This window comes from Bos grunniens, chromosome 20 (genome assembly GCF_055505025.1).
Source record: "Bos grunniens cultivar Pamir isolate PY7600 chromosome 20, Bosgru_T2T1.0, whole genome shotgun sequence".
Taxonomy (NCBI): Eukaryota; Metazoa; Chordata; class Mammalia; order Artiodactyla; family Bovidae; genus Bos; species Bos grunniens.
In genome coordinates this window covers 53,754,321-53,771,341 of record NC_141184.1, presented here as the reverse complement: position 1 = coordinate 53,771,341, position 17,021 = coordinate 53,754,321, and the positions used below count along the sequence as shown (strand labels likewise).

At 42.2% G+C, this 17,021-nt stretch overlaps 1 long non-coding RNA gene across 1 annotated transcript; it reads left to right on the top strand.

Moving 5' to 3' along the window:
- Positions 1-581: 581 nt before the first annotated feature.
- Positions 582-3,468, top strand: LOC147350423 (uncharacterized). Its single transcript, XR_015149271.1, has 2 exons — positions 582-1,204; positions 2,331-3,468. It is a non-coding gene; the product is annotated as an uncharacterized LOC147350423 (long non-coding RNA).
- The last annotated feature ends 13,553 nt before the right edge of the window (positions 3,469-17,021 follow it).

The window sequence follows — 17,021 nt, the reverse complement described above, 5'->3', positions numbered from 1 at the left end:
AGCCAACAGAGTGGCATATGGCACATAACATACATAGTCAACCTCCCACCAGCATATTTGCAGAATCAACAGTACATATTGAACTAAACCACACCTCATGTAAAAGACATTTAATCATCCTTTACTCTTTGGTGTAGGAGAATGGTGGTAGTGGGGTGGAGGGAGGGAGAGCTGGTTGTTGGCGAGATAGCTGAGGGGAAAGGAAATATATCATTACTGAGTGGGGTGGTGGCCTTCTTATTCACTGGCTCTAATTCCCTCACCAGACAAATGAAAGGACAATGCTGTAGGGCTTAGAAAAATTGGGGCAACTCTGGGGCAGTGGGCGGCCAGAGAATGTATTAATGACAGCCTGCCTGGGCCTTTGAGTGGCAGATAAAACACACAGATACACACTCTGTACATTTAACCAGCTCCAGTCCCTAACAAGCTTTCCCAATCTTTTGTCCCAATCACTCATCTTTTTAAGCCAGATTCAGAAAAGTGCATATACCATGTAAAACATTTTTGTTTCTGTAAGAAGACTGTAACAGAAGTTTGAGGGGGGAGTTTGGCATTTTTCCAGCATATTCGGGAATCCCCGCCTACACTTTGACCATAATTAGCATGTGGCCTTCAGAATACAAGCCCGGGAGGAAGAGGGCAGGCATAGGCCAGCCCCCTTGACTCTTCCCAGTTTCCCTTCCTCACTTACACCCCTGGGCTCCATTAAGCAGTCCAGCTGTGGGCCACGTTTACCAGGTGCCCACAGGTCACCCCTAGAAGGCCACACAGGGGTTGCACCCAGGGCCTTGCTTGGCACTTTCAGAGTTTATAGCCTCTGGACCAGAAAAGGACTGACCCATTTCATTGGTTGAGGTCAGTAGGAAATTAAAGTAATTAGTGGGAACAGGACTGGGCTGGGTGTCAGAAGACCTGGGTTGACTTCCAGCTGGGCCATTGCTTAGCCACGTGACCTTGAGCAAGGAACTTAATCCCGGCAGACCCAAGTTTTTTTTCAGTTGAGAAATGAGGTTTTGATAAAAGTGATCTGGGGAATAAACCTGAGCCAAGTGATCGATTTTGTGTGCACGTGGGTGGCTGTGCCTCTGCAGCTATGTGTATACGTGTAAAGTATGAAAGGATCAATCCAAGGAGAAATGGATTTGAGCAACCACAGCACAAACATTCAGAAGTGGAAGTGAGCAGCCGGGATGGTGAGAAGGTGAGTCAAAGCGGAGAAAGTGCTTTCCCGTTGGTCCTGTAAAACAAATTGACCTAAAACGTAGCAGTGTAAACCAAAAACCAGTTCATTTAAAACGATCATTTTTAATGATTTTGTGGGTTTTGAGGTCAGGAAGAGGGGCATGGCTGCTTTGTTGTCACATAGCTTTTCACACGAGGTTGCAGTCAGATAATGAGAGGGACTGCAACCATCTGAAGGTTCCGCCGGGCTGCGTGTTGACACACCTGGGGACACCCACGCTGGCCTGTTCTCAGTGGATGCTGGCTGCTGCTGGAGGCTCAGCAAGGCTGTGATCAGAAGGCCTTTCTGGCATGGCTTTCTCAGGGGAGGAAGGAAGGCTGTGCCTGATGGTGGGCTTCTGCCCAGAGCAAGCATCCCAGGAGAAGAAAGCAGAAGCGGCACAGCCTGTTCAGACCCAGCCTGAGAAGTCACACAGCGACACTGCTGTATCGTCAAGTGTCAGTGGCTCAGTCGTGGTCAGTTTTTTGCAACCCCATAGTCTGTAGCCCACCAGGCTCCTCTGTCCATGGGATTCTTCAGGAAAGAGTACTGGAGTGGGTAGCCATTCCCTTCTCCAGGGGATCTTCCCAACCCAGGAACTGAACTTTGGTCTCCTGCATTGAAGGCAGATTCTTTATCATCTGAGCCATAAGATGACCAATTTACCATCTGACCAATTTAAACTTAATTGGTCAAAATAGTCACCAGCGCATCCTGGTTCAGAGGAGGGTGTGGAGGACTCTTGGTCTTGATGACAGGATGTTAGAGAAAGTTGAGGTCAAGTTGTAAAAGCGCCACTGGCACCGAACAAGAATGCTCTGATTTTTCTCAGTATCTGTGAAATAAATGTCTTGATAATTTCTATAATTTTATCAGCTTTCTGAGATAAGAGGCTTCTTGACTAATCTGGTTTGCTGAGTACTTATGAAGTGAAGGTACTTAAAGAATCACTGCACTTTTCAAGTAAATTGTATAGCTCCAGATCTGAGATTTCCCTTTAACCTCCACAGCTGTTCGATGTGAATGAATTCAGTTATATAACTCTGCAGTGTAGGGGGGAAAAGCTGCGAAAAATCAAATAACCAGACATTTTTATTATTGCTAGACTGATTTGGATGATTCAGAAACAGACCTCTGCTCCTTGGGATCTGACAGCTCACAGTGAATTGGGACAATAATACTACACGAGACACAGCAGAGACCAACGCCCCAGGAGCCCCAGGGAACGGACTACGACCGAGGGAGAACACCCCAGAATTCATCTCAGGGAAAATGTCTTTGAACCTACCTGAACTTGAGCTCTTCCAACGCCGGTGGCTGAAAGAAAACACACTTCATGCTCTCCTCCTTGGTCTAATTTCAGTGATTATTCCTTCCCATCTTGCGCAGCTGCCATCAGACTGATTTTAGTTCCTGGGGATTAAACAGTTTCTGAAGGTTGTTATCACTCCCCTTCAGTGGAGCATATCTTCAAACACCTTCCTGGATAATTACCATGGCCCAGTGATTGGGCAATCACCAGAGTGATTTTAAACACACACACACACACACACACACACATTCTTCTCCAGCGTGTTCCTTTGTGTTTGTTTTGGTTTTGCATTTTCAAAGCCCAGCGGTTCGTGAGAGACAGTAGAAGGACAAAATAAAAAGACATATGGTAGTGCTTAAATTATTCCCCAAAAGGGAAAGTGTCCAACATGAAATTATTCAGTCTTTCTACCATTCTAGGGTGGGGAGGGAGGCATTTCAACCAAGAAAATCATAGAATATCCACAATACCCAGAGGAGGACTGAATTATATTATCAACTTCCAAATACAGTCAGCAATATTTCACCAGAAAAGCTGCTTTGCAAAAATTAAATCTCTAATGTTTACACTGGGAAATACCTCCAGTCCTTCTCTGCTGTCTTCCCTAGTCCCCCTGTATACACACACACACACACACACACACACACACACACACAAAATATCTTTCTCTCCCCAAGATTGTCTTTGTTTTGTTCACCTCTTTTATCCTAACATGTAGATATGTGATTCTGTAGTGAGACGCCCAAATGTCTTCCAAAGGAAAGATTACACAGAGTAGAATTTTGTCTCTTATTTTTCAAAATGTTTTAAGATCCTATAAACTCATCTGATATAAGCCTATGGAAAAAGACAGCCAGAAGGAAATCAATGAAACAATTCCGTGAGATGTTTTTTCATCCAAATTGATAACTAGGGAAGGAGGTGGAGGTTGGGTTTCAGCTTCCTGTTCTCTTACTCAGTTTATGCGGCTTCAATCCATTCTACCCAGGCTTAGGCATGTTACATAAGGGTTTTATGAAATGAGATAAATCTTGAGAAAGACTTTTAAATTTAAATTTTAAAAACAAGTGATACATTCATGGTTCAATATGAAACCACCATAATGTGTATATGTTACGATGTCTGCCCCATCTTCTTCAGGGCCTCCTCACCCCACCCCCACTCCTTATAAATAAGCATATTGTTAGTTTCTTGTGTATCTCTCCAGTGTTTGTGCTAATACAAACAAACACAAATATATCCACATTTTCCTCCCTTTTCCATTGTTTTTGAGAAGGAATTTAAGAGAGCTAGAACTGGCCTTGTTTGTGCCAGTGGTGGGAATACACAAGGAGAGAGATCATAATGGAATATCAGAAGCTCATAAGAAAGGAAATGATTTCTCAGTTATTTAGATTCCCTGAATCACTTTCTTTGACATTGGTTCTTTGGTTAAATCTATTCTTTGGGCCTCTTAATTCTTAAAACTTATAAAATCTTTATTGTTTGCACAAGCAAAATTCTAGATAGTTTATATATAATAGCTCATCTCTTGCTTAGCAACAAAAACATGTAAATGGCACATCCTTAAGAGAAGAACATAAAGTGTAATAGCAAGTGCAGAGCAGAGTCCCCTTACCCGGCGATCTGACTCTGGACATCCAGTGGGGAGGCTGACCATGGCCTGAGGGAAGAACAATCATTCTGCTTTGGAAGCTTTTTTTGTTTTACATGTACCCATGAATAGAGAAGGGGCTTCCCAGGTGGCGCTAGTGGTAAAGAACCCGCCTGCCAGTGCAGGACACTTAAGAAATGCAGGGTCATCCCCTGGGTTGGGAAAATCCCCTGGAAAAAGGCATGGCAATCCAGTCAGTATCCTTGTCTGGAGAATTCCATGGACAGAGGAGCCTAGCAAGCTACAGTCCTTAGGATCGCAAAGAGTCGAATACAACTGAAGCGACTTAGCACATACGCGTGCATGCATAGAGAAAACAAGGGCCTTAGATCGTCTTACTCTTCTGACACTTGGGAGTCTAAAGTAGAACCATTTGGTAGATTTTAGAACAACCACAGGAATGTGTATGTAACCAGATAATTGATGCTGGGCATTGTGTGGGACTGTGCCAGACTCCAAAAACAATTAAATCATTTTAAACTCATATTTTGGAAGTGAACAGACAACAGTGACAACTACCTATCTTGTGAGCAAGTTGAAACACAATAATGATGTAATTTGTTGCCATTTTTCAGTGTGTAGTATTGTATTATATGCCAGATGAATAAAAAACTAAATCGTGAATGACATATAGAATAAATGATTGCATGGATCATATTGTAACAATTGCTTTACATGGTTGATGCTTTCCTAAAGAGTTATATGATTGATGAGTTTGGGGAAACCAAACAAAATTTGATTAAATGTTTACATAAATCCTTAAGATGACTCATTTATTTTGATTTTTTATTTAAATGAAATATATAAAAAGATTTTAAGATATCTTAACAGGACAAAAAGTGTGCAGTAAAACAAATCTCCTCCCCACCCCATCCTAGTTCCCCAGAGCTATTCCTTGGCCACACCCCCCAACATACCACTTTCTTGTTTCCCCCAGGGATATTCTGCATAATATAATATGTAAATCTTTCTCTTTTACAACACAAATAAGAGCATGCTGCAAACCTATTCATCACCTGTCTCCATCAGCACAGGCACACCTATGTGCCAGAATATCCCACTGGAAGGAAGGACCACAGGTTATTCATCCAAGCACCCAGGAGTGATGACTCTTCTCTGATGTGAATGAAACTCTTGGTAGAGTAAAATGAAGTCACCTTCTCATGATCTCGTCTCATAATTGTCCTTGTTATACACTGAGTGTTGTCCTCTCCCCGTTTCTGGCATCTGGAAACTCATTTATTCCCCTGTCAGCAGTTACCATCATGTGCTGCATGATGTCCGGAATCTGAAAACCACTCTTTTATACATTTAGTTTTAGTTTTTTTTCATTGTTTCAGGCAGCAGGAGAAATCCAATCCCTGTTATTCCATCTTGGCCAGAAGCAGAAGTGTCATATTTTTTAAACACCGAAGTGTTTCCTAAACTTAGACGTATACAATCATCTGAGCAACTCACTAAAAATGAAGATTCCTGGGCTCCCACCCAGAAGTCCTGATTCAGCAGGACTGCCTGGGAATCTATATTTCTAACCAGCAGCTCAACTAATGTTAAAGCCCTGCCATGGACTAGACCAGTTGTTTGGGAACCACTGGCTTAAAGGATGATAATATTTATTTGTCAGCTATCCTCAAGTGATACCACCATATGGACAGTCTGTTTTTTGGAAGAACAAAATAGAAATAAACAGAGAGATGGATTTCTTGCCAGACTTTGAATTACTGAGGTTTTGGAAACACACTGTCACCTCTGATGAGTGTCTGACGAGGCCAGGGTTCTGTTCCAAAGGGACAGCTCTGCCCAGCATGTGACACAACAGACCCAATGAGTTTGATGGCAGGTTGGAAGTAAGGGTGGAAGGGGCGCATTTGCTTGTCTGTGCAGAAAGGGCACAGATCCCAGCAGCTTCAGCTTAGTTAAACTCATTTTGGAAAATATTTTTGGCCTGTGTGGTTTTATGCTTTTAGAGTTCCATTTTTAAGCACTGGGCCTGTCCAAACCCACTGAAGCTGAGCTGAAGCATCCAAGGAAGATGCTGAGTTTCACACCGATCTCTGCTGAGTCTGTAAAAATTTCTCAGATTTGTCCAAACTGCTTTGTTGAGAAACCAAAACAAAAATCACAAATCCCAGTGGGGTTTGTAGGATCCTGTGGTTTTCATCCCAAACTATGGTAAAACCAGAGGTCAGTCATGTGACTTTCAAGCCTAAAGGTTTCATTATGAATCCTGAAAGAAACCCACAAGCTTCAGTCTTAAAATATACTCCCAAGAGAAAAAAAGAAAAGAAAATCTTCTTAGTGTTGGCCTGGAATCATAGACTTAGGAAACATGTCCAAACCAAATGTTGTCAGGACTCACTGCATTTTAAATCCAAAGCTGAATTTTATTCCACTGGGGTGACATTGTTTATTAACACTGTCTGTGGCAACTGGATTGTCTAGAAAAGTTCAGGAGAGCTAGCTAGAAGAATTCTCTTTCTTGTGCTCTGTACAGAATCGGTCTATTGTTCAATAAACAAAATGAGTTCAACCACATAAATGATGAGGTTTTATTTTGCCATACCTCCTGTTTCCCTAGGATATGTAGACAGCAAAGTATGAAATTACTTATATTTTCTACTCTTCAATATTTCATTCATTAAATGTCAGATTCCTTTGCAACAATGATTCAAATTCTAGGATACACAAGAATAACCTGGAGGCTTTGTGATATCTGTATATTCCTATTATCTGTCTATCTATATGACAAACTACCCCAAAACATAGAGGCTTAGAGCAAGCGTTTTATTATATTTTGTGATTTTGTGGGTCAGGAATTCTGACAGGGCTCAGCTGGGTGATTCTTCTGCTCAATGTGATCATCTTGGGTTACCCATTGGTTTTTGAATGGTGTTTGGTCTCACCTGGAGGATCTAAGACAGCTTCGCCCTCGTGCCTGGCAAATTGGAGAGGATGACTGTAAACTGGGGCAGCCAGGTTTTTCTCCTTCTCCTTGTAGCCATAAGGTCTCTCCACACGGTCCAGGGCTCCCAGAGACTAAGGCTAGACCTGGAACTGACAGACTATCACCTCATTGTTCAGAGCAGCCATGGGTGGATTTCAAGGGGAGGAGAAACAAATCTCACTTCTTGATGGCAGAAATGTCAAAGAATTTGTGGCCATCTTTTATCCACCACAATGTAAAGGCCAGAATTCTACTCCCAGAAAGTCTGATTTAGTAGGTATGTGGTGGGATTCCAAGATTCTGCATTTTAGAAAATATCCAATGAGATTCTAGTGCAAAGCATCCCCATAGTACATGCTGAAAATTACCACTTTACAAGATGTGATGGAAAGTGTGCTTATAGGGAATCTGCCCATCAATCAATTAAGAAACATCAGCTAATCATGTGATGTGTGCCTGGAATCACATCATATGCTCTGGAGGGAGTAAAAGGAACATAATGATCCCAGCCCTGAATGTGCTCATACTCCCTGAAACCACAGTGCGAGGGGATGCTGAATGCTAGAATTCCCAATGGGAGAGGGCCAGGCGGGGGAAAGGGGCAGAACAAAGTCCATGTGTCGCCAAGGTGACTAAGGCAAACACCGGGAGCTGAGCCATAGGAATCATATCAAAAGTGTGCTGGGATGAATAGGTGGCTAGAATAAATTATGAGGGGAAAAGGAGCTGTTCTCTGCAAAGCTTCTAGAGAGAAATGGAGATGAGGCAGAACATGGAAGCAGAGGGCATGACAGCTCTCAAGCACATTTTTTCAGAGTGTGAGCTTTTCTCCCAGGCTTTTGACTGGACCACTTCCCCTCATCTTTTATTGCTCCCCAATCCTGACTTTCTTTCTGGACCTATTTGCCTGTGTTGCTCCTATGCCAGCAAGCCAAGAAGCTCCGCTCCAAGATGGTACAACCAGTCTTTCCACTAACAACATAGAATTGCAGGCAGCCTTCTGACTTACCCTGTACATGGCTCCAGCAACCAAATCTGAATCCCACCCCCCAAAGCAGACTCTTGTGCATGTGAATGCCTGCAGATGTATGCATGTGTGCACGCATGCAGGCGTGTGTGTGTAAGGGGATGACTCCTGGGAGAGGCATAAGGTTTGGAGACTCTCAGGAGCTGGCTCAAGCTATGAAGAATGTTACTGAGTGTCTGAACACATTGCTGAAAATAATACCAAGAAGGAAGACCTGTAATCTAGAGAGATATGTGACATGAGAGAAAACAGTGGAATGAACTCTGTGGCCACTGACCAGAAGAACGGGTTGGGAGGGGTGCTGTAACAGGAGGGTCCAAGAGGCTATCTGTAAACAGGGTTATGTGTAGGGTGCCCCAGGGCATGAAGCCTGGCTACTCAAAGATGTCTTATTTGGCTGAATGAAAAACAATCCCTTCTTGTCCCAATCAGAGGCTGCTGTCAGTGCTAAGTTTTGAAGAGTCAGGACTGAAAGCCAGGGGGGACCAGCAGCAGCTAGGGATGGCATCAGCAACCAGGCAGGGACCTGGGCACAAAGGGAAGTTCATGGCTAAGCGGTGAGCCAGGAGTCAGCTAGGTAGGGAGCCGGAGTGAAGTCTGAGAGCAGGCTGGGCAGCCATGGTCCCACAGCACAGGGTGCCCCTTGGGCTGGGGCATGCTCACAGACAGACAGCATAGGGAGACACAGATCTCCAGGAAGACAGGCTTGGGTCATGCTGTTCTGCATACGGGCTCATTCCTAGCCATAGCTAAGGGAGGAAGCAATTGCAAATCAGTCCAGGGCTTCTGGGTCCGTCCTCAGGACAGGATGGGAAGGAAATATCAGGCCTCTGTGCCAGTTAGACAAAAAGTGCCCCTCAGGCAAGCAGCTGATGCCCCTGAGTCCTAAGGGCCCCCTCCTCCAGGCAGACACAAGATTCAACCCACACTGCAGGTTTAGTGCGCATAGTGCATTTGGACTAGCCCCCCTCAAGCCCCTCCGGAGAGCCTTTGTGTAAGACAGCAAGTAAAAAGCCATACAAGGTGACCCAGTACGGAGGCAGGGATAAGGGCCAATTTTTGTCCTGAATGTTTGAATATACTGGCCAGATCCTGATTTTTTTTTAACCATAAGTCAGGGAAATTTTGAGTTCCTCTATACCTCATCAGACACAGGGGTGGTAAATTAGTCCCCATCAGAGAGATATGAAATGTTAATACCAGGCTAATTGGGAAAACAGGGAGCAAGTGGGCAGGTCCAAGGAGACGGGTGCCTAAGCATTGTCATGCCAGCCGGCCCATCTAGTAAGTGGCTGGCTTGAGCAGGGGACGAGCTGAGAAAGGCTACCCAGGCACTACTGCCAAAAACACTGTTCCAGTTGAATGGTAAGCCACATTCCATACCCTGGCAACTGGAGGGTGCCAGCGTCTGCTGTGCTCGTTTTCAGATCAGGAAAATACCACCGCATCATAGAGTGACTGCCGAAGATTTCAGGACACTCGCATCAAAACACATCAGTGCTCTAATCACCCTGCCACTGCAGGGGAGGCTGGTGCCCCAACCAGTGAGCTTTTCTTTTGCTAGTCAAATAAAGCCCTTAAAATACCTCTACTTCCTAATCCATCACCCACCCATTTCCTTATCTGTAGATTCCAGCTTTCCCAGGGAGTGTGTTGGTTCTGGCAAGAGGCTCTTGACCTGATTTCTCTTTCAGTTGGTCTCACTAGTTAGGTCTGACTTGGGCTAATCTTCTTTTCAGTTCCTTGAATGCTTGAGGTGTGCCAGGCACTGTGTTCAGGGAATGCAGATAATTAGGACATGGTCCCTCCCCTCAAGAAGACTGTCGCGTGGAAAGAGGGACAGACCGGTGGACAATGGCTGCCTACCCAGTGCCTATTTCCTCTTTTCTTGCAGAATCCTAGCACTATTTGAAATCCTCCCTTCACTCCCCTTCACAGACACACTCACACAGCCTGCTTTGGGTGTAGGAGGGAGTGTATAGTCAGGGGCAGGATGAGTCAGGGGCAGGATGAGTCAGAAGCAGAGTTTTAGGGGAAGGGAGATGGGTCTGCCCTGCTCACTGTTACCGGGAGGGCTGGCTGTCCTGCCCTGTAGCTGAGCCGCATGTCCTGTTAGGAGAGGAGCAACCCAGGACATTCACACCAGAAAGAAGGCCAATGTGTAGCTCTGCTTCATTCATGTTCTTAAATATTATATAGTGTAAATACATACAACTTATAATGCTTCCCAGGTGGTGCTAGCAGTAAAGGACCTGCCTGCCAATGCAGAAGACATAAGAGACATGGGTTCAATCCCTGGGTTGGGAAATTCCCCTGGAGGAGGAAATGGCAACCCACTGCAGTATTCTTGCCTAGAGAATCCCATGGACAGAGGAGCTTGGTGGGCTACAGTCCATGGGGTTGCAAAGAGTCAGACATTATTGAGTGACTAACACACACACACATACAACTTATACACTCATATAGTCAAAGGTTACTTCTAAAGTCTTAAAATTGTGTCTCTCTGAGCACAGCTGTTTGATGTTTGTTATTATAAACAATGTGCTTCTCACGTGGTGCTAGTGGTAAAGAAACCACCTGCCAAGGCAGGAGACATAAGAGACTTAGACACCACTGAAGCGACTTACGTGCATGCACATTATAAACAACAGTACTATAAACATTTCTAAGCAGGGCTCCAGGCACTATGCTTTTGTTTTTGTTGTTGTTGAGTCACTCAGTTGTGTCTGACTCTTTGCAACCCAATGGACTATAGCCCAGTGGGCTCCTCTGTTAATGGGATTCTTCAGGCAAGAATACTGGAGTGGTTTGCCATTTCCTTCTCCAGGGAATCTTCCCAACCCAGGAATCAAACTCTAGTCTCCTGCATTGCAGGCAGATTCTTTACCACTGAGCTACAGGGGAACTTATGTGAAAGTTCACATTTAAAGGATCATACCAAATTGTTTTTCCCATGGTAGTAAAATGTCCTAGTGACATTTCTATCAATAGTGTGTAGGGGCTCCATATTCTCACTTATGCTGCATTTCATAGCATTTTTTTTAATTCAAAAAAATCTAGTGATTTCCAATACAAATATAAATTTGAATTTTCCTGATTACTGATGATAATCATCATGAATATTGGTTATTTTGTTTCTGCTTCTGTGAAAGCTTGTTCAAGTCTTTTGCCCATGTCATTTTGAGATATTTGTATTTTTCTAATTGATTTTTAGGTGTTATTTACATATTCTGAATAATAATAATTTGTCAGCTGTATTTGTTCCAAATATCTTCTTCCATTTTGTAATACATATTTTCACTTTTGTAACAAACAAATGTTGCTCATTTTTATGTGGGAAGATTTACCAATATTTTCTTCATCAGATCAGATCAGATCAGTCGCTCAGTTGTGTCCGACTCTTTGCGACCCCATGAATCACAGCAGGCCAGGCCTCCCTGTCCATCACCAACTCCCGGAGTTCACTCAGACTCACGTCCATCAAGTCAGTTTCAGCTTTAGCATCATTCCTTCCAAAGAAATCCCAGGGCTGATCTTCAAAATGGACTGGTTGGATCTCCTTGCAGTCTAAGGGACTCTCAAGAGTCTTCTCCAACACCACAGTTCAAAAGCATTGATTCTTCGGCGCTCGGCCTTCTTCACAGTCCAACTCTCACATCCATACATGACCACAGCAAAAACCATAGCCTTGACTAGACGGACCTTTGTTGGCAGAGATAATGTCTCTGCTTTTGAATATGCTATCTAGGTTGGTCATAACTTACCTTCCAAGGAGTAAGTGTCTTTTAATTTCATGGCTGCAGTCACCATCTGCAGTGATTTTGGACCCCAAAAAAATAAAGTCTGACACTGTTGCCACTGTTTCCCCATCTATTTGCCATGAAGTGGTGGGACCGGATGCCATGATCTTAGTTTTCTGAATGTTGAGCTTTAAGCCAACTTTTTCACTCTCCACTTTCACTTTCATCAAGAGGCTTTTGAGTTCCTCTTCACTTTCTGCCATAAGGGTGGTGTCATCTGCATATCTGAGGTTATTGATATTTCTCCCGGCAATCTTGATTCCAGCTTGTGTTTCTTCCAGTCCAGCGTTTCTCATGATGTACTCTGCATATAAGTTAAATTGATCTTTTTAGTAACTCCTTCTCTACTCCAAAGTCATGAAGATATTTTTCTATTTTATGCTAAAAATTTTGAAGTTTTGCTATACACATTTAAGTTTAATTCACCTGAGATTCATTATGTGTATGGTGTGAGATAGGGATCCAACTTCACTTGTTTTCCATGCGTATTGATATAAGCAAGTGTCCCAGGACAATTTATCAAATTATCCTCCCTGTTTCCAATGACTGCAATGCCAGCTCTATCATATGTTAAGTTTCCATATGCACAAGTCTGCTTCTAGGTTTTCCAGTTTGTTCTATCATCACTTTGTTTAGTCCTGAGCCTAGTCTTATTTACCATACCTGTATGAAAAAATGTTGCTATTAGGAAAGGCAAATTTTCCCACCTTATTCTTCTTCAAGAATACTTAGCTATTCTTAGGCTCTGCTCATTGATATACATTTAGAATCGATTTGTCAAGTTCTTTGAAAACCTCTGTGGGCATTTTTATTGGAATTGCACTGAGTTTATAGATCAATTTGAGGAAAATTGACATCTTCATAATACTGAGTTTTCCTATCCATTAAAATAGTGTATCTCCATTTATTTAGGTCTCTTTAAAATGTTTTCATTCACTCAAAATTCAACTGCTCTCTGCCAGACACTTATGTCAAGGGGCAAAAATCCTTGCCATGATCTAACATACATTCTGGTAGGTAGAAGACAATAGAAAAAATAAATAGGTAAAAATAACAAATATGTAAAACTAATAAATGAAAGATCAAAAGGAAGCAAGGAAACTGGTTACATGCCTATCTGGGGGAAGGCAGAAGAAGGCAAGTGTAGGAAATTTCACATGAGGAGCCTGGGTAGAGCAGAGATAACAAAGGCAGGGACTGTAGGACCTGAGGTCAGAAAGGAGACAGGGACCCAGTCATTCACATGGGCCAGAGTGAGGCTAGGCTAATGACCAGAGGAGGGATGTGATCTGACTATGTATAAACAGGGCTGCCCTGGCTGCTGTGTTGAAAACCTATGAAGCAGGAAGTAAGTAGGGAGGCCATCTACAGGTTCCTACAATCATTCAAATGTGCCGTGATGGTGGCTTGGACCAGGGTCATGGCAACAGGGTGGTGAGAAGTGGCCAGTAAGAAGTAACACCAAGAAGATTTGCTGATGAATGAGATGTGAGTGGGGAGAGGTTCCGAGGACTGATTAGTCCAAGAGACATTCCTGAGCAACGGGAGAGATGCTGTTGCCCTTTACCAAGGTGTGAAAGAGTAAGTTGGAGGTAGGATGTCAGGCTCTCAAAAATCTTCATAAGTTTGAGATTTCTAGTAGGTAGCTCAGGGGATGTGCTTTGTGGCCTGCTAGATACTGAAGACTGAAGTTCAGAAGGGAGATGTCAACTGAAGTTATACACTTGGAAGTCACTTAACCATATCAGTCAGGATCCCAACAGAAAATAATGGCATATGCAAATTAGGAATATTTAAGTAGAATTTATTTACAGAGGGGCTATTTTTAGAGGTGGGCATGTAGGGAAACCCAAGGAATCATGGAAAACTCTGAGTGTTGCAAACACCAAAAACGCACGAGAAATAGGGGGCCACAGGAACTGGGAAACACCTGGGTGAATAAGGGGGTGTTGAGAGGAGACATCTTTTGTTAAGGTCCTTACCCAGGAGGAGCCAAGAGAATAAATTCCTGAACATCACGCTTCTCTCTCCCCTTAATATCCTATCTACAACCAACAGGAACCAGAAGGCACAGGGGCCTGTTGATAAAGTACAGAAAAGCCAACCTCCTGAGGCAAAGCCCAGGAATTAGAAAGATTGAGAATAGATCTAAAGGGAAACAGAAGATACCTGGAACAAGCAGGTAAGGTGGTATTTGAAGTGATGAGATTGAATGTGATGACTAGGGAATGTATGTAGACAGAGGAGATGCCCAAGGACTGAGCTCTGGAACATTCCAATTCTTAGAAGCTGGATTAAAAAGGAAGAAACAGCAAAAGGCACTGAGGAGGAGTGACCAGAAAAAATCTCTAGGTGAGAATGGGGTCTTAGATGTCAAGGGAAGAAGCCGTTTTTAAGAGAATGTGTCACATGCTGCTCTTAGGTAAAATAAGATAGGGCCTGGGAACTGACCACTGGGAGCAGCAAGCAGCAGCCACCAGTGGCCTTGCCAAGAGCAATGGCAGTGGGGGAGAGACCTCACTGAAGTGGGTCTAAGTGAAAATCAAAGAATTGAGAATAGATAACAGAGATGATTTTGTTAAAAATTATAAAATTTATGTAATAAAGGGGTTGAGGGAAATGGGTGGTTGCTGGAAGGGACAGTAGATCAAGAAAGGTTTTTGTTTTTAAGATGAGAGGAAATAATAGCATATCTATATATTCATAGAAAGGATCCTAGCATAAAAAGGGAATAATGGATGATGCAGGAGAGAGTCAAATTGCTAGAGCAATGCCCTGAGATAGATAAGAAGGGATAAAGAGAGGGCTTGGGTTTAGTTCAAGGCTTGGGGAGTTCATCTACAGGAGCAGGAAGAATTGTAAGTGTGTAAGTACAGATGCTAGTGGGTGTACAGATGTAGCGGGTGGTATGGAAGTTCTTGTCTGATTGCTTCATTTTTTTTTTTCAGTGCATAGAAGCAGGGTCACCAACTGACAGAATCTGGGAGAAGTTGGCATTTTGCAAACAGGAAATGTATCAAGTAGTAAACTAACTTAGTAGTCATCAAAATTTTCTCTTTCAAAAATAATTTGAAAAATAATGTCTCTTAAAATATTTGCAAATGGTGTGACTGACAAGAGCTTAATTTCCAAAATGTACAAACAGTTCATACAGTTCAACAACAACAAAAAAATAAACAATGCAATTGAAAAATGAGCAGAAGACCTAAATAAGACATTTCTCCAGAAAAGACATATAGATGGCCAACAGGCCCGTGAAAAATGCTAAAGATTGCTAATTACTAGAGGAATGCAAATCAAAACTACAACAAGGTACTACCACCTTACACTGGTCAGAATGGCCATCATTAAAAAGTCTACAAACAACAAACGCTTGAAAGAATGTGAAGGAAAGGGAACCTTCCTATGCTGTTGGTGGGAATGTAAGTTGGTGTAGCCACTTTGGAGAACAGTATGGAGGTTCCTCAAAAAAAGCCAAAAATAGAGCTACCATACGATCCAGCAATCCCACTCCACATCCAGATGAAACTATAATTCAAAAAGATACACGCACTCCTATTTTTATTGGAGCACTATTTCCAATAACTAAGACATATAAACAACTGAATGTCCCTCAACGGATGAATGGATAAAGAAGATGCAATACATATAGGTAAGTGTGCCATGATTTTGGTAAGGCAGGCCAGCATGTTAAAGCAATGTAAAGTGCAATGGAATTGAGGATATGTATATATATAAATATATGCCGATATGTGTGATTATAGTTATTGGCTACAGAATATAATCTGGGTAAGTTCTTCAAACAAGATTTATAATTTTTTTCATACTGGCCTGGGAAGTCCTTTGTTAAGTTCATTTCTAGTTTCTTTATTAAAAAAATCTTTAAAAATATGTTTTCCAAGTTGTTAAGTACACAAAAAAATTAGTTTTAGTATATTGATCATATTATCAAACCAGCCTGAAAGAAATCTCGATACCTTTTATATAGGTTGCCCTGAGCTCTGTTGCAGGTGGTCATATCCTCCATAAATATTGCCAATCATGTTTCCTGCTTTTCAATCCTTATGCTTTTCGTTGTTTTTCATGTCTTGCTGTGTTGAAAAGCAACTCCAATATAATATTGAATATAGAAGTGGTGATAATGACTGCTATTAGCTTATGACTGACTTTAAATGGAATGCTTTTAACATTTTATCATTAATAAAGATGTTTACTCTAGGTTTTGGGTAGGTATTCTTTGTGGATTATATTTATGTGTTTTTTTAAACACTAAATGACTCCTTGATAATAACTTGGTCATTATGTAATATATATTTTTTTATGTGACTAGAGTCTGAATATTTACAGTCTAAGGAGATACAGTTTATTATGCCCATTTTACAGACAAGAAACTGAGACTTAGAGGAAAACATAAGACGTGTAAAGTTTATACCCAACAGATGTCAAAACAAGAATTAAAATCAGGTCTGTTTGATTATAAACTTAAGCTTTTCCACCAGCTATCCTCCCTGAGGGCAAAGACTAGGTCTTTTTGTGACCTGTGTGAAAGTCGCTCAGTTGTGTCTGACTCTTTGTGACTGTACAGTTCATGGAATTCTCCAGACCAGAATACTGGAGTGGATAGCCTTTCCCTTCTCCAGGGGATCTTCCCAACCCAGGGATCGAACCCAGGTCTCCTGCATTGCAGGTGGTTTCTTTACCAGCTGAGCCACCAGGGAAATAAGTCTCAAATGCCCAGGGCAGTGCTGTGTTCATAGTACTTACTCAAGAAATCTGTTGAATAAATAATGAATGGATGTTTCAAGACCCTACAGATTCTTTAAAGTTTCCTTAGCTGGGAAAAAAAAAAAAAAAAAACACTTTTCCTACCATATGGGTCACAAAATGATGTTAAATGTAAATGGAAGAAAAGATCTAAAGAAGTGGATCTAATAGGTAATCTTGGTGATTTTTTTATTATAGTTCTTTAAATTGTTCATTGGAAGAATTTTAATTCATTGAAATAGATTTTTAAAAGGCCAGTAGGAGACAGAAAGTGAAATTGAGAGAAAGTCTCTTA